This window comes from Camelus bactrianus, chromosome 2, assembly GCF_048773025.1.
Source record: "Camelus bactrianus isolate YW-2024 breed Bactrian camel chromosome 2, ASM4877302v1, whole genome shotgun sequence".
Lineage (NCBI taxonomy): Eukaryota > Metazoa > Chordata > Mammalia > Artiodactyla > Camelidae > Camelus > Camelus bactrianus.
Window position 1 is genome coordinate 40412692 of NC_133540.1, and position 23380 is coordinate 40436071.

The 23380-nt window shown below is 34.5% G+C and overlaps 1 long non-coding RNA gene across 1 annotated transcript in view; it reads left to right on the forward strand.

Annotated features, from left to right (window-relative positions):
• The window catches only part of LOC123617392 (uncharacterized), a 145513-nt gene that overhangs the window by 105025 nt on the left and 17108 nt on the right, over positions 1–23380 (forward strand). Inside the window, exon 2 of the long non-coding RNA XR_006725516.2 lies at positions 266–356. This is a non-coding gene — a long non-coding RNA (uncharacterized LOC123617392). The remainder of the gene's footprint in view (positions 1–265; positions 357–23380) is intronic.

The window sequence follows — 23380 nt, forward strand, 5'->3', positions numbered from 1 at the left end:
GAGAACAGAGTATATTTATTACATCAGAATGATTAATAATAATAATAATAATAATAATAATAATAATAATAATAATAATAATAATAATAATAATAATAATGATGATGAAACTGCTTCATCATTGAACTGCCCAATTTATTACCATGTATCAGGTAAAAAATTCCCCTATTAAAAACATTTTGAGGGAGGAGTAGGGGACAAATGTAGTTATAACTGCACCTCACAGATAATTTTCTCCAACCTAGTGACATGTGCCCTCCCACAGGGAACCCACAGCATCCAGAGAGGCAACAAGCATCACAGATGGACACTGACAACGCTGCAGATGAGATGAGGAAGCCGCTCCCCTCAGCAAGGTATGTGTGACTACGCGTGAATGTAAGAGGCTCTTTGTGTACTGCCTTTCATCTGGATGGAGTGTGTATGTCCTCCGTTCCAGATATGGCTGTGCTGTGGAAACCGGACTAAGTAAACTCGGAGACAGATTTGAGATTAGAATTTGAAACTAGACAGGGCTGGTTTAAAATGAACAACATAACCAAAAAATAATGAAATTTAAGTATTAAGAGGTCATGGTGCCAATGAAAGGTTGGTATTAGCATGAGAAAGGCATGGTTTATGGAATATGGCATTTTCATGATATTTCACTACCCAATAAACTGCTTATATATATATGTATTTAAATATATTTAAATTTTAAAGAATTTAAAGTGATTGATTGGATGTCTCTATGATTAAAATTCCCCTCAAATATCGTGCATGTCTGTACTCAAAACACAAAAGAACATTAAAAATACGTCTTATATCTGGAGGTAAAATTCCCTCAGTGTTTCGAAGTTACACATTTCTTTTGACTTGAATAGTGATGTTCGCTTCAGCTGTTTAAATAGAATACTGCACTAAATGGAAAAAAAATTATGGAAGTATTGTGACACTTCACATTTCATAAGATAGTTCACTTCAACTTTGTGATTTTTTGCAGTTAAAATTTTAAGTAAATATTTTATTGTACTTTGTCATATTTATGTTTGAAGCAATGCTTTGTGAAGATTATTTCTAGTTGTGAATTATTCTGTCTGTTGCTTCAACTTATTTACAATCAATTTTATTGAATTGCTGAACCATCTAGATATGTTATGTTTGATTGTAGCTAGACAATGTCTTTGTTGAAAAATATTATTTTTTCTAAGTATTAGTTACTGTTTTCCCAAGAACAAGCAATGCCATTTATTTGATATATATGAAATAATATAAGCCAATGTTACAAGCCTTAAGTTATCCTAGACATTTTACTACCCTGAAGACATCTTATTTTTGATTCACTGTTTTCATTAAGTTCCCTTTTCAACAATAGTGTTTAACTTTAATGCCATTTATTTTTACTTCTGTCTGCTCTGAAGGGATTCAGTTCTAGCTGGTACCTAGCATATAGTCATCTGACTTTTTTTTTTAACATTGCAGAACATGAGGTTATTTCTTTCAGTTCTATCTTGATGAAAAGTAAACATAAATATGTTTTATCACTCAGAAAATTTTACAGAAATATAATGGGGAAAAAAAGGTGTGTGGTATACAGAAATACCAATGTACAACTTCATTCTATATAGGATTATTAGAACAAAATATTCAATATGCACAAAATTTATCTCTTTTTGTTCATAAGTAAGAGCAGTGAACTAGACTGGTAGAAAGTTTCAAGACCTCTGTTAGATGATACATTGAAATTATTTTTGTTTAGAACATTTGTTTGATATATAAGAGAATATTTCCTGTCTCTATTATATATATTTCAAGTGTATTTCCTAACTATTAGAAGAAAGGAGTCATGTTAAAATGCATCTTTAGGTAGAAATATATTTCAACTTATAAGAACAATGTACTTAGGGAAAAATGCTGTCTTTTGAGTAACAGCAAACTCACACCCTTATATTCATGTTCATTTTTTGTGAAAGCTAAGTATAACTTAAGATATGTAATTAATGAGACCAGATGATTGATTTCTATGATAAAATGAAGTCTATTCGAAAATCTGTATAACACTGTTAGGCCCTCAATATCCACTTGTGTTCTTTCCTAAAAAGCACTTGTGAGTAATTTGGAGGTATAAGAAGCAAAAGAAAGGCTCACCAGTTTCATCATACACCATCAGATTGCCATTGGGACAGTTGGTAAGGTAGATACTCTGAGTTGCTGGCCCAACAGAGACGTTATACGTTCTTACTAGCAGAAATGTAATTGTGTTTTGAGAGATCAGTGTGCTCAAAAGCAGGAAATGGCTCATGGTTTCTAGTCACTCCAAATCGTCTGTGGCCCCTTTGCTAGATCCTGGCAATGAGACTTAACAGGCATTATACTGGAGCGGCTGGAAACGATTTTGCTTTCTCATAAAGGAAATGGACTCCCAGAGAGGCAGGAGGAATTGGAGCTCACCCTGGGGACACAGACACTCCGGCAGCCATTTTTGGAAGGTCCTTGTCCTGGGAGGACACTGGTGCTGGTAAGCACCATTGTGGAATCCTCCCTCGAGCTTATAGCACCTGGACCAGCCCAGCCCACCAGCCTGTCAACACCAGTATTGGGACGCCTCAGGCCATTCAGCCAAGGAACCACCAAAAGCTGGGAGAGGGGCCTGGAAAATGTCCTCTCTCGTGCCTTCTCAGGGAGCATGGTCCTACTGATGACCTGACTTTGATCTCTGGCCTCCAGATCTGTGAGACAATATATTTCTCTTGTTCTAAGCCACCCATTATTTGGTACTTTGTCACTGCAGCCTAGGAAACTAGTGCAATATTTAAGTATAAAAAGTGCAATAATTTTTATTAATCAAATAATAGATAAGGCAAGAAGTTTTTAAAATAAATCTTAGTAGTAAAAGTTATTTCACTGAGCATATTATTCTATATGTAATGAGGGTAATAAAAATAATAAACTTTCTAAAATAGGGCTCGTATTAATTCTCAGTCTTCTGAAAGTCTGTAATAGAATATCAGCATTTGGTCATTAGATTTCCATAGGCTTAGGTAGTGAAATCTTTGAATTTCAGTCCATTCATAGTGCACCCTTTAGATCAGTTTACTTTGATATTTTTATAATGCAGTCACCTAATCTATTCTTAATCCGTGCTTTCTTATTCATTTGGCATAACAATATCATATGATTTATCTTTTGAATAAGGTGAGACTTTTCTCAAACTGTATATGATTCACAGATTACTTTCTTCAGCAGAGGAAAATGTGAGCTCATTTTCTGCCAAACAAAACAACTGCATAAAAAAGGGAAAAAAACATATTAAGATGGTAGAAGATTTACTTTTTAAAGAAAAGGATATGGTGTTAAAGGCATTTTTGTTATGAAGGGTGAGAAGGCAAATGTCTAATGTTCAGCTATTCAAGGATGACAGGCTAAACATTTAAACAATGAAGACATCATATTCTGTTCAACCTTACCTAGAATATATTCTGGGAGAATTTAACAGCAAATCATGTGATTTTACGTAAATCAAAATTTTGTAGACCGGTTTATTTTTGTTAAGTGAATTTTCTTAACAATGAAAAATTCTACTACATCATATTAATATATTACACATATTTAATTAATAAATATGTTTTGAAAATGAATTATTAAATTATAGCAAATGAAAGGTAAATAATCGGAACTGGTACTGTCCAAAATTGGGATAATCAAAACCACAGTGATATTTATAATAATTTCAGGATTTTATTACTCGACTATATGCTATTTTGAACTTTACTGAAGGAAAAAAAAAAGACTAAACCCTCAAAGGCTTTTACTTTACATAAATTTTTTACGTCCAATATAGTTGTTTCTCAGGCAGATTCCACAGAATACAACTCATAAACAAGACTTTGTGGTTAAATAAATTTACCAATTCTATGTACAGTATCCTGCACTGCAAATCTGCAAAACAGATGGGCATATCAAAAGCAAGGAAACATTCTACAGTGAAAACTTCTGTGACCCAGTTTAACCCTAAGTTTTCCAAACTTACACTACTGGGAAATGCTAATTTTCATGAAATACCTATGAATATCACTAAGAAATGTTTCCTAAAATATAAGAATGTGCTTTATAAAACTTCAAGAAACTAGAATCTGAAAAAAAAAAGTCAATTTCACTGAGTAATAACAGATCATCCCTGTAAAATGGATTTACAGAAAAAAATTTGAAATTAGATATGCCATTCAATAAAAAAAAATTGGATAGATATTACCATAGTATATTCTTGGGTAGCAATTAGCAATCTTTTTCTGTAAAGGATCAAGTAGCAAATATTTTAGACTGTAGTGGGAGCTATTCAATTGTCATAGCTACTTAGCTTTGCCGTAGACAGGATGTAAATGAATGAGCGTGCTATGTTCCAGTAAAACTTTATTTGTGGACAGAGAAATTTGAATTTCATATCATTTTCATGTCACCAAATATTATTCTGATTTTTTTCAACCATTAAAGAAATTCTTAACTCACAGACAGTACAAAAAGTACAAAAAGTGGTCATCGGCCAGATTTCACCTGCAGGCTGTAGTTTGCTGAAATTTATTCTAGAATATTAATCCTATGGATTTGACACCCCGTTTGTTTGTGCCTTTTAGGAAGAAGTGGCACATTCTTGCATTCAGGCTTAGATTATTTGGGCCAAAAGTTCATGCCCCTTTAGGAGGAACAAAGAAGAAAGATAGGAGAAGGAAGCGACTGCAGCGTGATATATAAATCTGTATTTGAATCTTTATGCTGCAGTGCCACGCTATTAAAATTATAGTGTAGCTTAATGAATTAGATTTATGTCTGCCTATTCTATGCTAAATATGTATTTGGACAAGGTCTATTCTTTTATTTTCTTAACATATGTGCAGTCTCACAATTCATGAAAAATAAAATAATACACTGTACCATGGAAAACAAAAGAAAGGGAAACATAATTTGTGACTTTATTATAATCATATTTAAAATTATGTAAAAGAACTACTTACTACATGTTAGAAGATCAGCTTGAAAAAATGCATTAATTAAACTATGAATTCAGTGCATTTTTTCAAGGACTTGACACTTTAACTTAACCTATGTTTTCAGAATAACCCAACTTGAAAACATTTTTTTGTAGTGTGTTCATTTTCATTCCTGTGTTGTATCTCAGTATTTTAATATATTACTTATTTATCCCTCCTCTATTTTAGGGACTTATTTTGTTCTCATTTGGTGCTGTTATATGCAACATCACGATAAACATTTTGGATATGGATTCTAGTTTGTCTGTGCAGATGTTCCTTAAACATGTATACCTAGTAATGAGACTACAGGAAACGTATACAATCCTTGACTATATTGGAAATAAGTTAACGTTTCTCATACTCATATGAAGTTCTATTCACAAGATTAGAAAATGCATCTATTTCTTCTCAACTCACTAACACTTGATATTTTCAGAATTCATAGTTTTAACAAGCAGAGTCCATCTCCATATATTTATTTTTCCTTGCATTGTATATATATGGACATTTCCTTACGTTTTATATCTATCTTTCTATTTATCTATCTCAGCTTTTCCTAAGTTCCAGGCTCTGTATAGAGATCTTACAAGCTTATTTCATCTCAACATTGTAATGAGACGTTCACTATCCTTAACCACTCTTATAGAAGTAGCAAAGGGAAATAAAATTTCAATGGGGAGAGAGTACTCAACAAAAGCAGAGACAATCTCTCTAGGCCTGGAAAGATGAAGTCTGAAAAGAGTCCCTCGACTTTGGGAACAAAACTTTGATGATCTCGTTAGAGCCCTTTGATGAGAGCTGAAACCAAATTGCGGAGGGGGCTGAAGAGGGAATGGAAAGGGAGAAAAGTGAGCACATAGGTGACACTTTGAAGAAGTTAGGCTTTGGGAAAGAGGAAAAGAGTGAGAAGATGGATTTGTACAAGCAGAATGGGTCTCTCTGTCTCTTAATTGAGGTATGATTTACATACAGGGTTTTACACGTGTAAGCAGCTGTATAACCAGTACCCAGATCAACATATAGACTGTCACTCAACCAAGAAAGCTTCTGCTGCCCCTTGCAGTCCTTACCACCTCTGAGGGCAACCATTATCCTGAACTAAGCACCATACTTATTTTTTGCCTTGCATTTTCTAAAACTTCACATAAATGGAATCATAAAAATTCACATATTTTGTCTTATTTTACTCCATATTATGTTTGAGTGATTTATCGATGTACCAAGTGTAAAAATTGTGTACTTTTTAATAGACTGGACTTTACTTTTAGAAGTTTTAATATACAGAAAAATTGAGCAGATATTACAGTGTTCTCATATTATTCTTCCTACCCACACACAGTTTTCCTTTTCACTAATACCTTACATTAGTACAGTATACTTGTTAACAATCAATGAACCATTGTTGATGCGTTATTGTTAACTAAAGTCCATAGTTTATTCAGGATTCCTTATTTTTAGCCTAATGTCCTTTTTCTGTTCCAGGATCCCAACCAAGATACTCCATTACATTTAGTTGTCATGTCTTCCTAGGCTCTTCTTGGCTGCAACAGATTTCACAAACTTTCCTTGTTTTGGATAATCTTATTAGTTTTGAGGAATATTGATCAGGGATATGGTAAGATGCCCCTCTACTGGAATTTTTATAATTAGATTGGGGTTATGTTTTCTTAAGAGGAAGACCACAGAGGTAAAGAGTCATTTTCATCACATCAAATTAAGCATACATACTTTCAACATGACATCACTATCAATGGAAACTCTGATCTTCTGGTTGACAAAGTGTTTGTCAGGTCTCTTCCCTGTAAAGTTACTTTTTCCCCCCTTTGAATAATATATTCTGTGAAAGCACAGCTTAAGCAATGGGGAGTTATGCTTCCACTCCTTTAGAGTTGATTATCTACATCATTGATTTGGGATTTTTCTGAATGGGACATTTTCTCTCCCATCCCATTTATTAATTTATTCAATCATTGATTTATATCAGGGTAGACTCATAGATATAATTTTATACTTTGGGTTATAATCCAATATGATTTTACTTATTTTGTTGTTCAAATTGTTCCAGCTTTGGCTATTGGGAGTTATTTTAGTTGGTTCCTGTGCCTTTTAATATACTTCCATCATTGTGATTTTTTGTTTATTTGTTGTTGTTATTGTTGTTTCGAAGGCTTCCTTACTCATCTGTGCTAAAAGATGCTCCAGGCTCATCTTGTATATTTCTTGTTCTTTTCCTATAATCACCCATTTCTCCCAAGAGTGCTTACTGCTCCTTTAGTTGGACAATGACATGAGAAGCCAGCTTTAATACAGTAGGCTTACTCATTGCTATTGGTTGTCATTTCTTTTAGGCCCTCTTAGCTGACAGAGCAAGGAAATATATGTGTGCGCTGTAGTCCAAGTATATATACATATTTCTAAAGATGTCTATATACAGCCATCTGTATCTATACTAAGTTAAATGAGTTCTTACAGATATCTTCAACTCTAGTCTATTACCCTATAATACATTGAATAATTCTAGCTTTCTCCCCTTGCTGTTTCATAAATTCCCACTCAACAATGAGAAAACTGACCCTTACCTGCCATTCATTTATTTGTTCAGTTTCTGCATACATGTATAGCAGTGTCTGAACTGTTAACCCATAAGGCCAAAACAACTTTATCCAGTACAGTATGGTACTTGTGTGCAGTTCCTTTTGTCTTTAATCTTACTGACTCGATTTATTTCCAGAGTTAACTAGGTCAGTGCATTTCTCCCTGACCCCTTCAGTGAGGTTGTTTCATATATTTATTGTACTGTTAGATTCTCTTGTCATAGACTGCATACTTTCCTGGTATCTCCTAACCTTCTAAGTGATTTTTTTTAAATTTCATATATTAAGGGTCCCTCATTATGCTTTAAAGTTCTATTGATTTTAGAAATTAATAATGTCATGTGTCCATAATTACAGTATCATACAGAATACTGAGACCACCTTAAATCCCATATGTTCCACCTTTTTATCTCTCCCTTCTTCCCTTCCCTGAATCCCTGGCAACCAGTGCTTCTATAGTTCTGCTGACTTTTTTTTCTTTACTGAGTCTGTAGTTTTGCCTTTTCCAGAATGTTATGTAATTGGAGTCATACCTTAGGTAGCTTTTTCATAGTGGCTACTTTCAGTAGAAGTATGCATTGAAGGTCCTTCCATATTCTTACCTGGCTTTGTAACTCATTGTTTTATATTGCTGAATGTTAGTTTGTTGTATGGATGTACTACAATTTGTTAAAACATGTATGTGTTGGAGGGCATCATGGTTGCTTCTGGTTTTGGGCAATTATGGAAAAAGTTGCTGTAAGCATTTATTTTAATTTGTGTGTGTGTGTGTGTGTGGTCATAGGTTTTCAGCTCAATTGGGTAAATGCCTTGGAGTGTGATTGTTCATATGATGATACTACATTTAGCTCTGTAACTGCCAAACTGTCTTCCAAAGCGGCTGTGCAATTTTGCACTGCTACCAGCAGTGAATGAAAGTTTCTGTTGCTCTGAATCCTCACTAGCATTTGGATTGTCAGTTTTTTAGATGTTAGCCATTCTAACAGGTATGTAGTGCTATCTCTGACTTAATTTGCAACTGCCTAATAACAGAGGATGAACATATTTGACATATATATACATATATATATATATATACATATATATATATGTATATATATATATATTCTTTGGTGAGCTTTTGTTTATGTTTTAATTTGGTTGTATGTTTTCTTATTGCTAAGTTTTAAGAGTTCTATCTATATTTTGGAAGCAAATTCTTTATCAGATGTGTATTTTACAAATATATATATATTTTTGTCTTATGATCCCATAATAATTGCTGCCTCCTCTCTTTAAATTTACTTAAGTAACAGGAAGGATTCAATAAATTTTTCCCTAAACAAAATGGTCTATTCCAGATGACTGTAACATCTATCTCTAAACATAAAATAAGGGGCAACCATTTAATATATTTGTATAGGAACTAATAGAAGTGGAAGAAGAAAATGTTTAATAATTATTGATATGAATCTTTATATTAAATGCACCATTTGAGTTTTTATGAGGGACAGAAAGCATAGCTATTTGGGGGGAAATATTACAGGATTAGTTTTTAAGAAGATGGTAATAGATCTATGTGAATATGTTTAGGTGGCATTTAAATATAGAAATGAAGCTCAGAACGTCATAATAATAGAAATGTGTATTAGTTAATCATCCATTTAAAGGTGAAATTTAACTGTCTTTAAATTTTTTAAATCCTAAAGGTCTACATCCTGTCTTAAATTTCTGTCTAAGATCTACTTAAAAAAAGAATCAACAATTAAAGCATCTCAAACAGCTCTGGATAATTTTAATCTTAAACCCTATTTATTATAGGCTGTAAGTTTAAAAAAATCACAAAAATTGAGCTCACCTTTTCTCAAAATCATTTTGATAATTTTCTTATTATGAATCATAATAACATTCTATTTTTAAATCTTTCTTTTTCACAAAGTAATATTCTTTCCATAAAGGCTTTTATGTATACTGGCATATTCATTTGAGCCAAAAGGGAATTATATCAGTTTGTGCTTCGCTTAAGTAATTATTTCATTTACTTTATAATTATTATTTTCGTGTATGGAATATTCATCATCCAAGAAAAAGTTAGAGCCCATAAAATTCAATTATCAGCTGAGCTTCAGATATACTGCAGCTAGTGGATTGAAGCTGTTTTCTATTTCTCATGTGTGTGTGCATGTGTGTGTGTGTGTGTGAACTTTGAATTTTATAGACAGAAAATACTAGCTTAGTACATGTGGTTAATTCTCATTGTCTTGCTTTCCTAATGATAAGAAATTAATTTTCTCAAGGAAAGCATATAGAAAGTGCCAACATTTCAAAATATAAATAAGTACAATAAATATGAGACATACAAGCTAAAACTACAGCAGTGTTTTTGAAAATGGATGCCCTCTCTATGCAGTATGCCCAAGTAAGGACCAAGAAGGTCGTCCCTGATTTGGGAGGGAGGATTTTAATGCAGGAAATATGGGAAAAATCACACTCAGTCCTTTTCCCACTGCATCTGGGGGTTCTCAAATGCCCTCAGATATGTTTTGCTGTCGGGGGAGGTGCCAGGAAAGTAGTATTTTGATGATTTTTGTTGTCGTTATTAATATCATCATGTTGGGGCTGTACTCTCCTGTGGCTTGAGCATTCTTTTTATCTGTGTGGCTGTATCAGGCATATACATTACCTTTTTGGCTCCTGGAAGCAATTGGGACAAATGTCCCCCAGTCCCACATGGGAAGCTTTCATCCTTGATTACTGTACTATTCACATTCTATTTGAGGCTAAATTTTGTCTTTAAAGAAAGAAGTCTTGGAGCGGAAAAGAAAATGACCTTTTTGGAAATTAGGATTTTGGTGATATTTTCCAGTCTTCCACCATCAAAGTGTTTCTTCTTATTTTCTGTTTTTTACATCTCTTCTTTCCTCTCAATGTCTTGTACTGTAATGAACCACACAGACGTCTTCTTCCCAACTTCTTCCCCTTCTCTCCTCTTTATTCTGCCTCTTTTTACTGGTTTTCATGAAATTGCCAAGTCTTTGAATACATGGAAAATTCACTCTCATTTTCGTCTCCATCCCGTTGATTTTAACTGTCTAAATGGTGCTTCCATAATACCAGCACAAATCTTTGAAACGTCAAACCATTAACAACCTTTGATTTTCATATAACCTAAATTATAATGAACCATTTTACTTAAAATCAATAAAGAAAAAAAGTAAGAAACAATTTATCATTAATTGGTTGACCACTTCACTGGTGTGGTTGGCATAATACAGGCTAAGGACGTATCTCCTTACCTGTGCTTACTACCAAGTGATCTCTCACTGTACATAAAACCTTATATACCATGAATATAGCAGAGCACTTTACCTCTCACTCATTATGAGCATCAGCCTATTCAATTAGAATGAATGGCCTCCCATTACAACCACTTCCTTCCCCTGCACATCCACAATGTCTCTTCAGAGCTAACCTTTACCTTGTCTGCAGAAGGCAGGTGAGATTACATACAACACCACTCCACACCCCAATTATATTGCTTATAAGAGAGAGAGACATCAGATTTAACCTGGTAATTTCCTTTCACAGGAATATGCAGTTGATAAGAAAATGGGTTTGAATGTGGTAGATTCTACACAGAAAAAAATCATGTAGACTTAGAGTCTAAAGCTACCATTTTGGAACATCCTTGTTAAAAACCTGAACAGGCAGTTACATCAGCCAAGGAAGAAGTTATGCAGAGAGAAATAAATGAAACAGACTTGCAGGGAGAGTGAGAACAAGCAAGCAAATTTGCTTTCTCATCTTCCACCTTCCCAGGCTGAAGTTTTTTTTTATGAGACTTACTTATAATTCCTTCCCTTATTTGGGGTGGATATTTGCTAATTACTATAAATTCTCCAAGAAGAGGGGAATCTGACAAAACAAGATTCTCTGACCTGAATAATCACCATGCTTAATCAGCTTAAACCTGAAAATGATAGGGAAAATTGAAAATGAATAACAACATTTAGGGAAAAAAATTAATGTAGATGATACTTATTAGAGTTTGTTTCCTAACTCTAGTCCTAAAATATGTCCTCCTCCTGAAAAACTGGGCACTTTGCTTAATTCAGTTATGAGCTCCTCCATAACCTGTGTCACTCCCAGAGACTGTAAATGACTAAACGGCCGTGCTGGACGGTCACCAGTTGGGAAAACTCCCTTTGCCTTCAATTGTCTCCCCTTTTTCTTTCTTTTTGGCTATGTACCTCCTACCCCTCAGTGAATTTTGACCAGATAACAAACCACAACATTTGCCTGCACTGTTCTCAGGAAAACGTTTTTCTGATAGTTATTGAGATCCTAAGCAAATAGCATAAAAACAGGAATAATCCTAAACCATGAATTTTGCTTGAAGTCAAAGATGGCCCTCAGCTAGAATGCAGGACACACACTCAGCTTTTCCTCATTCTATAGAGACCTTGCTAAATTCACTCATTGTTTGCAGTTATTCTTATGTTTTTTATTTTGTAAATATCTCATGATTTCTAATTAATGAGTGTGTCATCAAGAAATATGCATTTTACTTCTTTCCCAAAATGATGCTACGCATATAGATATTTTAATGATGAAGGAAAATGAGGTAGATGAAATGGTTTAATAGTAAAAGGAATATCTCTTAGTAGAAACATGCAAAATACAATGACATCATATGAAAAATAGATACAACTTTGGTAGAGAATACATAAAATAATTCTTTTTATATACTTTTAATTCTGTTTAACCACTAGTGATAAGCCACTAATATTGACAAGGAGAAATCCTAGATGTTAAACAAATAACAAACAAAAAATCAAGAAACTATTTCCTTCAAAGCTTATAAAGGAAAGAAAACGCTAATGAGTTCCTCCCACCCTGAAATATCGTGGTATATTTGCCTGTTGTCAAAATATGAATTATCTTTTCCCATCAGGCCCCTATTTATGGGGTCTCTCTTTGAGAAAGAGGTCAGGCCTGGGTATGTGACAGGCTTTAGGCAAGAAAAAGCAAAGGGAAGTGTGCACTTCTGGCTTAAGAGGCAGCCTGTAGCTGGCCCTCGCTCCCCTTCCCACGCTGCCACTTCTCACACAGGCGCTGCTGCCTTAGCTCCAGGCCCCGCCTGAGGATGATGTGAGAGAGAGCTGACGCTGAACCAGGGTTGCCGTTCAGTGTAGAAAAGCCATATTTTTTAATTGGTGCCCAATAAGACTTTGAATTGAAACTGTAACATAACCTAGAGCACATGGACTGAGAAATACCCACTCCAGTGAAATTAGCTTGATCTTAGTAATGATTGCTTTATGAATCCCTGATTCCACTCAGGAACTCTGCTGCAAGCCTCCTGGGGAAGATCTCCTAGTTCCAGTTGTTCCAATGAGGAGATAGTGAAGGTAAAGGAAATGGCCCTCTGTCCTTCTGGTGTTTTGGTGTTGCTCCTGGCCCAGCTACGGCTGTCTCACCATAATCAGGGAGGATGGCCGAACCCGGAGAGTCCTGGAACGCCAGAACCAGTGCCCTAACTGGCTGGCCCTGATGTCCATCTGATCTCTGGACTTATTTAAAATAAAATAATCAATCCTTTTATTTTTAAAGCCAATTTTGTTCAAGTTTGACATTTCTTTCTTAGAGCACAATATGAGAATTACATATATTCCAACCACAGTGATAGAAATGTTTATATATGTGCAATAGACTACATCTTTAAAATGTCACTTTTAGGTTTATTGTTATATGTTATAACTTAAAAATAATAAAAAACCTATTTTCACAAAATACCACTTTTCCTCAGTTCCTATGGTTGAGGGTCTCTTGTTTTCATTGTAGTTGGGTGCATAAAAATCTCATAACTACGAGAAAGCAGCTTTCAGAGAAGCTTACCCGCATTGCCAGATAATTTATTTCTGAAAATCATGTGCAAAATCACTATGTCTTTCTTTCTCTCTTTTTTGTTCTTTTTTTTTTTTTTTTGAGGTAAAACACTTTAAAGGTGTTCCTATTTCATAATCAGAGCATTAAGGATTTTGTTGGTGGAACTCTTTGTGAGGATTTTCAATTTTGCAGCAGCTTATAAGCGATTGGCAATGAGTCTTGCAGAGCCCTGCGACTCTGAGAACAGCATTGCACTTGGCAGAGAGAGATGCTGTACTTCAAAAAAATTTCCTGAGTTAAAAATGCAAATTAGTGTAATAGTTTTCTGACTTCAAATTAATTTAGCAAGTTGTTGAATATTCAAAAAACAGATAAAATGAAGAACATAATTTGTTTTTTTTTAAAGCACAGAATTCATCTAAATTATGACTTTCTATATACCATCTAATTTGTTTTATACTTGTAGAACACATGGCTGGTGAAGTTTGTGTTTGTATTTTACATGCAGACTCGCACACATTCCCTATGGCTGAGGGAAATATGGGTAATTGGGGCATCCTCAAAGACCCTGGAGAAATAGCATGAGGTTCTTTGAGAAAGGATGTTTGGAAATGGCTTGCAAGGAATATAATGCTGGGAAAAGGCACCTTAGAGGCAATCAGCACCAGTTATCAGCAGGCTCAGGAGCCTCCAAAGGAAAGGAATGTGCTGTTCATTGAGAATAAACCACAGATGATGTCTGTCTTAGTCCACAACCATGAAGCGTCAGTGTCAGCTTCAAGGATGAGCAAGCTGTGCTGTCACATGGGGCTCCACCCTCAGAAGGGCTTAGTGTGACTCAGCACCCTGCTGTCGCCATGTTGAAATTCTTGATGCTTTTTGTCCATGGGGTCCCATATTCTCACTTGCACTGAGCCTCAAAAATTTTGTAGCTACTCCTGCCTGACTTGGACGTGCTTAAATTTTAAAATGTAATTATCAGGCAACATAGCTGAAGGTCTACTTTACGGTCCAGAGTTAAAAAGAGGTTAGTGTGTTCAATACTGTCCATTAGGTAAGATGAAGGTTTTTTAATATTTGTATTATAATGTGCAACGTGAACTTTTAAGAAAGCATGTATTCCAGGTTCTTATATGCCATTCTAGTCAACAGGAGTGATGCACTTAAAAAAGGTATCCTGATTTTTTTGTTCCCGTTACATATATTTAGAGTAATAAGCTTACTTTTTTTTTAAATGTAAATATCCTCTCTTCTCAAGTAAAGATTTTTAGTAAGCATTTTATTAACTAAATACTTATTAAATGGTTTTTGTATCAATTTGCTAGAGTTGCCATAACGAAATACCACAGATAGAATGCTTTAAACAACAGAAATTTATTTCCTCATAGTTTTGAAGGCTAAAAGGCTCAGGCCAAGGTACTGGCAAGGCCCTTGGCTTGCAGGTGGCTGCCTTCTAGCTGTGTTCTCACACGATCTGTCCTCTGTGTGTGAGAGCCCATCATCTCTTTCTGTGTCCAAATTTCCTCTTATTATGACACCAGTCAGAATGAATTAAAGCCCATCCTAATGGCCTCATTTTAACTTAGTCACTTCCCTAAAGACCCAATTTCCAAAAACACTCAAATTCTATGGTACAGTGGGGCTAGGGCTTCAACATATGATTTTGGGGGTAGGCACAGTCAGCTCCAAGCAACTTCTATGTGGCAAATACTTTGTATGCCCTAGAAATGGAAAGAGATTAATGGTGGAAGTTGACCTATAAAATAATCATAACTATAAAAAGTTTAAGTGCTCTGTGAGGTAGGGCATACAGTGGAGGAAATAATTCTTTTTCCTGGTGAATCTAAACAAGATAGTTCCCAAAGATGGCTGAATACAAGTACGTTGAATAGAAAAAATATCCAAGTAGTAGAATTTATGGGAGAAAAAGCAGCATGTGACAGCATCTGAGTTTTTCAATGAATGGTACTAGATTCTCTCTGATTAAAAATATACTAACGAAATATAAATATAAATATGATGAGATGAAAAGCAAGTAAGAAATAAAATATAGGTTATTCATAATGTATTCAAAATTTACCTGGAAATAGGAGATTGCATGCTGCAGAAATAAGAGCAACTTGTTAAAAAGAGAGAGAGAGAGAGAGAGAAAGAAAGAAGAAAATGTCTGTGTAGTCAGAGCATCCTAAATTCAAAATGAATTGATACCACTCAGTTGTGTAAAGTTGCATGAATATTTGAATATCTATGAGCCTTGGTTTCCTTTCCTGAAAAAAGCAAAACAATAGGACTGTGGCAGAAGTGCCATTCCTTTCAAAAGTCCATTCTTCTATTCTTCTTCAGTGATAAGAACTTTATTTTTTAGGTTAAAGAATTGCTGCCCAAGTAAAACACTGCTTTCTTTAGGTTCTCTTGCATCTATGTCTGGTCCCTGTTTAAGATTCAGCTGCTCTCTTATATGTGAAAGTTTGTTGTACAATTTCCTGGAAGAGCTTTTAAAGGAAAGCCTGCACTCTTCACCTCTGCTTCTGACTTTAAAGTATACGGCAGATACGATGACTGGTACTCCAGCATTCTTCTTGGACCATGAGGATAAAATCCGTTTCTTAGGGATTATATATTGGAGAATTGACAGTACAGTTGACCCTTGAACAACAGGGTTTGAACTGTGCAGGTCCACTTATATGCAGATACTTTTCCAATACTAAATACCACTCTACTCCACGATCTGTAGTTGGTTGATCCTTCATTGTTGATCTGTGGCTTCTGAGGAACCTCAGATACCGAGGGCCTGCTCTGAATTATGCACAGATATTCAGCTGTGCAGAGGCTGGGTCCCCTTACCCCAAGCTGTTCAAGGGTCATTTGTAGTCTGGGTCCTGTAGGGTTTGTGGAGCCAGGCCAGTATACCACACTTGGCTTGTCTACCTCTAGGTTTCTTTTAGGTGAAAGAGACATAATCTTTTATTTGTATTAAGGCTCTGTTATTTTTCATTTTCTGCCGCTGTTGACAAAGAACCAGCCATTGTACCCCTATAGTCAAGTTGAGGCTCAGAGGTAGAGTTTTGGGAGAATCAGAAAAAAAACAGCTTTATTGCTTTGCCAGGCAAAGGGGAGTCACAAAATGTTAATGCCTTAGAGACTGTGAATCCATCTTGGGGTTGGGGTCCTGAGGTTTTATAGAAAAAACGGACATAACAGGAAGAACCGGACAAAAACCCGGGCTTTTTGTGAGGTGCTGTATTCTTCTCAATCTTGATGAATCCACCTGGCATCACGGAGAAACTCTGGAGGGTCTGTTCATTCCTCTGAGGTTGTCAGCCTGTGACCACCTTCCTAGAACACAGGTTCTGAGTTAAAGGGTAAGCTATTCTGGGTAAAGAATGTACAGGGAGTGGAGAGTGTAATGGAAAGGTTGCAGGCTGCTTAGCACCAAAGTAGTTGAGCAAGTGAAACAGAGATGGGGGTTTGTCAGGAAAAACAAAGAGGAAAACAAGTTGTAAGAATTTTAAGTCAGAATGAATCAGCAAACAGCTTTAGCCTCAGGGAAGCCATCTTGTTAGTTAGTTTCCTACTTTTCCCCACTTCAGTAGTGTTGAATCTTTTATGGGTTCCCAGTGTTGTTAATAAGGGTACATTAACAATTAAAAGTGGTGAGTGCACAACAGGTTCTTTTAGTTTCTTTACTGGTAAAAGGGGCCGTCAATTTAAGGCGGGTTACCAGCATGACAGTAAATCAGTTAAATAAAAATTACTTTTGTAAGTGTCAAAAATATATCCAAGTGGGAAAAGAGAAGGCAAAGATATATTTAGAATCTCTCTGAATCTAAGATATAAAAATACAGAATAACATAGTTTTAGATGGATCACTCAGGAGGTGAGCTGTTGCAACCATATGATATGGAAATAAGTAGGAAAGTAAATTGTTACGCAAGCAACAACTAAATGCAGAGACTGAGTGGACAAAGGAGGGGAAATAAGCAGAAGGAACCAGCAAAAACTTCAACTCCTGAGGCAGAAGGGACAAGGACCAAGTCAGGGGAACAACAGCACTAAGACCAGAAGCATCCATTTGGAATTTGAATTTTGTAACCAGGTTTAGGTAAGTTAGAAGACTTGTCCTATTTAAGGAATAGTAAACATTTTTCTATTACTCAAGTAAATAGTCTTTTGAAATTATTTACAGGCATGATTTTCTATCTGAATAATAGTTCCTTTTTGGTGATTCAATATTCTGGAAGCTGTCTAATTATCATCTTCATTACCTTCTGATTATTTACTATATGACAAAAATAAGACTCTGTACTTGATTAGGAACTCAAGATGAAATTTTGTTTTACGTATATTTATTTAGATGCCTATGTAATTTATTGCTAACAAATAACCCTTAGGTTACCCTAGAAATTAAAATATCCCCAAAACACCTCAGAAAATCAGTGACAGGATCAAGAGAGACAGTCAGCAAAATTATATCGTAAACTGTAAAACAGAAAAGCGAATTAAAATATCTCTATTACTATCTCTCTGAAATGCAGTTTTCTCATTGTAACCATTGACTAGTCCAATTGGTTGAGTATTCGTGATTGTCAAATTGTTCAATGCCTGTTAAAGTGACATGAAATAATATGAGATGTTATGCAAATACTCTGAATGTTTTAAATATGTTGACTATGATTTACTCTAGTAAAATATATATTAATTATTTTTTGTTTTCCTTTAATGCAATAATACTTATACCAAGCTTGAAAAGGGACAGTGCCAGCTAATTAATCTCTTCAGTGGTAATGATTTACAAAATTTAGAGTAAAATACAAATACTAATACAATAATATTACTAGCCTTTGGTTAAAAGGAGAAATTTTATTAACCATTAAAAATAAAAATAAAAGGGATTGTTCTATGATTCCTCTAAGGAAACTACTGATTAATTTTCTATATTTACTGAAAGAAGAAGAAGTCTTTGAGAAGTTATTTGCAAAGCAAGCAGGATAACCCTCTGCCTGTACGTAATAGGTAACAGAGATATTTCACCAAAAGAGCTTCAATTCAAGAACCCTTTAGAAAAGTGAAATGTTGGGGAGGGTATAGCTCAAGTGGTAGAGTGCTTGCTTAGCATGCATGAGGTCCTGGGTTCAATCCCCAGTACCTCCTCTGAAAATAAATAAAACTAGTTACCTCCCCCCACCAAATAAAATAATTAAGGAATACAATAATAAGTAGAAAAATGAAATGGAAGAAGACATAATAGCATCAATAAACTTTATAAATCTAAGATTCTGCACACAATATATTAAAATAATTTTCAGAAGTACTGAAGGACACAAAAATTAGATCAGTTGGACTTCAACAAAATTAAGGAGTCCTGTGCTTCCAAAAACACTATCAAGAAAATAAATGGACAACCCACAGACTTAGAGAAATATTTGTAAATTATATGTCTGATAAGAGACTTGTATCTACACTGTAAAATGAACTCTTACAACTGAATGGTAAAAACAAAAATAATTAAATTTTTAAAAATGGGTAAATGATCCAAATACATATTTCTCCAAAGAAGATATACAGATGACCAATAAACACATGAAAAGACACTACATACCAGTTGCATCAGAGGACTGCAAGTCAAACCCACAGTGAGAAAATACTCCACACCCACTAGAATGACTGTATCAAAAAGGCAGGTAATAATAATTGCTGCAAAAAACATGGAGAAATTGGAACCCTGCTGGGAATTTTTTAAAAAGTGAATAAAGTTAAATTTCTAAGCATTCAGTGAAAATAAAAACAAGAGGATAATCTTGTTTAAATGTAAAAGCATGAACAGGAATATCTGATTTTAAATGGCTCTTTCTGGGAATAATTGGCAGCTAGTTTGAAATACAAAAATCAAGGTTTCAATTTAGGTAAATACTGGAAATGATATATGAAGAATATTCAAACTAAAGATAAGCTTTCTCCCCAAAAAGTACAGGAAAAAAAGGGTACATATTTAAGGCCTGTGCATTAAAATCGAAGGTAGAATCAGCTCAGATTACTCCTATCTGGAGATGAAAGATTTAAAAGGAGTGAGTAAGGCAGTTATTAACAGAATCTTGTTTTACTGTAACAAACTGTTGGTTAACAGGGTTCTGCACACTTGGTGAAGTTCCATAAGGTAAACTTTAGGAATATGGTAGCAGAAATAATGGCAGGATACTGCTGCTGTTCCAGTTTATTAAATGGATGTTTTTAAATTGAACAGTCCAGCCCTCGTTTTCAATAAATGCTCATTTGCAAGAAAGCATTGTCTTTTGAAAACTTGTCTCTTCACTGGCCAGACTGGAATGTTGGTAGATTCATAGCTTCACAAACTATCCAGTCTCTCTGCCTGGTTCTTGATTATATGTCAATGGCTCAGAGCTAAAAATGGAACAATAACTAATGAATCATCTTGACAGGTAGAAATGCATACAGTGATTTATAATGGTATTTGTTTATGACAAATTCTTTCCAGATTTGTCCCTTACTCAGTTGTTTTGATTGAGTGTCAAGTTTCATGAAGAAAAACAGCACAGCTTAGAAACATTAAATATCCTTGTACAGAATGTTGATGTCATCCGGTACTTCATTCCATGACTGAAAATATCCGGAATTTGTTTTACGTATAACTTGATTAGGAAGCACAGTTCGAGAAACTATCTTCAAAGAAAAGGCAACTAATACTTTTTAGTTTATTAATATATCATGGTAACTAAGAAAAATGGAGCATTTGATCATGCTACAACTGTTGTATTATAATTAAATTTGAAGTACTTTGTACCTGACTGTTATTAGTACTAAACAAAGATGTCTTTCATCACACTTCCCAGATGCCAAATGAAATAAATAATGAGCTATACACATAAGGGAGATGATAAAAATGTGTTTGTATTAACTAGAAATCTTTCTTTTCTGTTTGACTGAAAAGCATCTTGAACTAAATTAAACAATAAAAAGGAGAATTGAGTGGCTCAGCAAAACTAAACCATGAAAAGGTAGAGCTGAATGAGAGTCAGGTTCAACTGGTTGAAAGACTATGAACATTTACATCATTTCTCCTTCATTTCTTATCTATGTTATTCTGTGTGTTTTATCATCTTCCTCTTCCTGGTACAGATAGATGGTCCAGCCCTATTTTATGTGTGTAACAATGGCAACTGGTAGCTCCAGATTTTATTAAGCCCACTTAGAGACCCAAACTAAAGAAGACTTCTCTCTTGAAACATTGATATAAAATTCTGGGGATAGACCCTGATTAGCTTTGGAGGAATCATGCTGCCCCGCCCTTGTCAATCAGTGTGGGTTGTAATGTTTGGCCAAGACTAGATTATGTGGAATTCATCTGAAAATGTAAAGGACTCAGAAATAAGAAAGCAAACTTGGAGGACTTACATTTCCTAGTCTCATCACTTACTACAAAGCTGCAGTAATGAGGACAGTATGGTACTGGCATATGGACAGACATATGATCAATGGTATAGAATTGAGAGCCAAAAAATAAGCCCTTACATTTATAGTCAGCTGACTTTCAACAAAGATGTTAAGAAAATTCAATGGGAAGGAAATTGTCTTTTCAACAAACTGTGCTGATACAACTGGTTATCCACCTGCAAATAAATAACGAAAGTTGAAGTTGAAGCTGTACTTTACACAACGCAAAAATAGTTAATTCAAAGTGGATGGCAGACTACAATATGAAAGCTAAAACTATAACTCTTAGAAGAAAGTGTAGAAGTAAATATTTATGATCTTGGGTTTGGCAATGATTTCTTAAATAGGACAACAGTAGTGCAAACAGTAATAGAAAGGAATAATGAAGTAGATTTCATCAAAAAGAAATATGTTTTCTCTTCAAAAGCCACCATCCTGAAAGTGAAAAGATGCCCCATAGACTGGGAGGAAATAATTGCTCTGTGTGTGTGTGTGTGTGTGTGTACATATATATTTTGAGGAAAAATCCCAGCTTTTTAATTCTCAACGAGAAAACAACAAAACCACAAATTAGAGCCATGGAGTAAAATACAGATGAAGCGGAAAACATTCTCTTTTCAGTCTCCCTCCTTTGAATGGCGCTGTACTACAGAATTTATTTTACTGGGACGAACTGAAGATTAAATGCTGTATCTTTGATCAATTTGGACTCTCTAACTTTTGTAAGATGAGGAATACAAGATTTGCTAATTAATAAACTAAAAAAGCAGCAGAAATCCCTAGAAAAGCTCCACATTACCAATAAAAGATGGCAAGAGGAAAAAAAAGATAGCTAAAAACTAGTGACAAATCAAAGTAAAGCCTTTGGTGCGTTTTCTGAACTTCTGTCCTAAAGTAGTGTTTTTCAGTATTTTTCAAAAGAAAGATTACTATGAATTTGCCCTATCATCCCAATTCACCTCTCCCTTTCCCTCTTTCTTTCCACTTTTGAGAAATAAAAGGGAAGCATAGTTCTGTTTGATGTCTGTCATATGATATATGTAGTCATAATATAATTATATCCAGATTAAAAAACCTCTTACAACTTAACAATTAAAAATCAACTCAATTAAAAATGGACAAAAGATCTCAAGAAACATTTTTCTGAAGAAGGCATACTATGGCCAATATACACATGCAGAAGATGCTTATTTGCATTTTGCAGAATATGTACTGAGTGTTCTCTGAGTACAGTACCTAATGTGATTAAAAGTGAATATTTAAACTTTGTCACTCAAGCATTTAGCATAATATTATGACGTCAATATATATTTTTTTCAGTTAAAGAAATGAGTGATTGGCATACTAGGCATATCTTTGACTCTTAACATTGATGAAGTTATTTATAATGAAAGAAATGAACTAGGGTCCCTTCAAATCTTCATGCCCATGGCTACATAGCTAAGAAAAAAGTGAAATCTAATGTAGGAAGTAAATTACTTGTTTCAAGGTTCCAAGTGAAAGTAGCTTTGTTCTTTCATTTCATGATCCTTGCAGAGTTCCCTTCTCAGATAACACAACAGGAGGGCCCATTATATGGACGGATTTCTTTTGAGCAATGCCCTAGGCATTGGACGATTGCTCATAAGATAAAGATCTACATTATGGATACTACATAAATCTTTTGTGTGCTATTTTACAAATTATATTTTTGTACTTTATTATCTTTGAGCACCCTACGGATATTTTTCAAAACAGTTACCTCCCCTTATATTTTCAGGGATGTGAAGTGTAGAAAGTCTTCTCTGTTGGATGTCTGCTATACAATTCTCATTTAAAAATATTTTTCTAGTCCTTGTTTTGATTTATTTCAAGTCACCCATGTATCAAATGACAAACCAGTTGGTTGCTGACCTTTAAAATTTTTCAGAGCTTTAAGAGAAAACCATAGGGAACCTGTCCAAAATACCGCTCATTTTATTATAAGACTGCAGCGGTTTTCTTTTGCAAACAATTTGTAAGACTACAAGCATTTTTAATAACATTATATCACTAGAATAGATCCTATTTTATTAAGATATATATTTTTTATATGTTCCATACTTGTCTTCTACTGTTGGGGGACTATTTTACGTATGTATGTATGTATGTATGTATGTATTTATATGAAATTGAAAAGATAAAAAAACAATATTATGCATTGTTAAACTATATTAAAATAATATAAAAAATAGATGACCTCTTAAACTTATGAAACTATTTTGTTTAGAAAACAAAATGAAGAGACTGACTTCCAGAATGGTGAAATAAGATTCTCTCTCAGAAGCAATCCATTCTCTCATAAAAATAATGGCAATACTGGCAAAGAACTAAAATTAAACACTTCAGAAATTTTTGAATTGACTGAACAGTGGAAAAAATAATGAATCACTGGTCCATGCTACAACATGGATGAACCTTGAAAGTATTATGCTAAGTGACTGA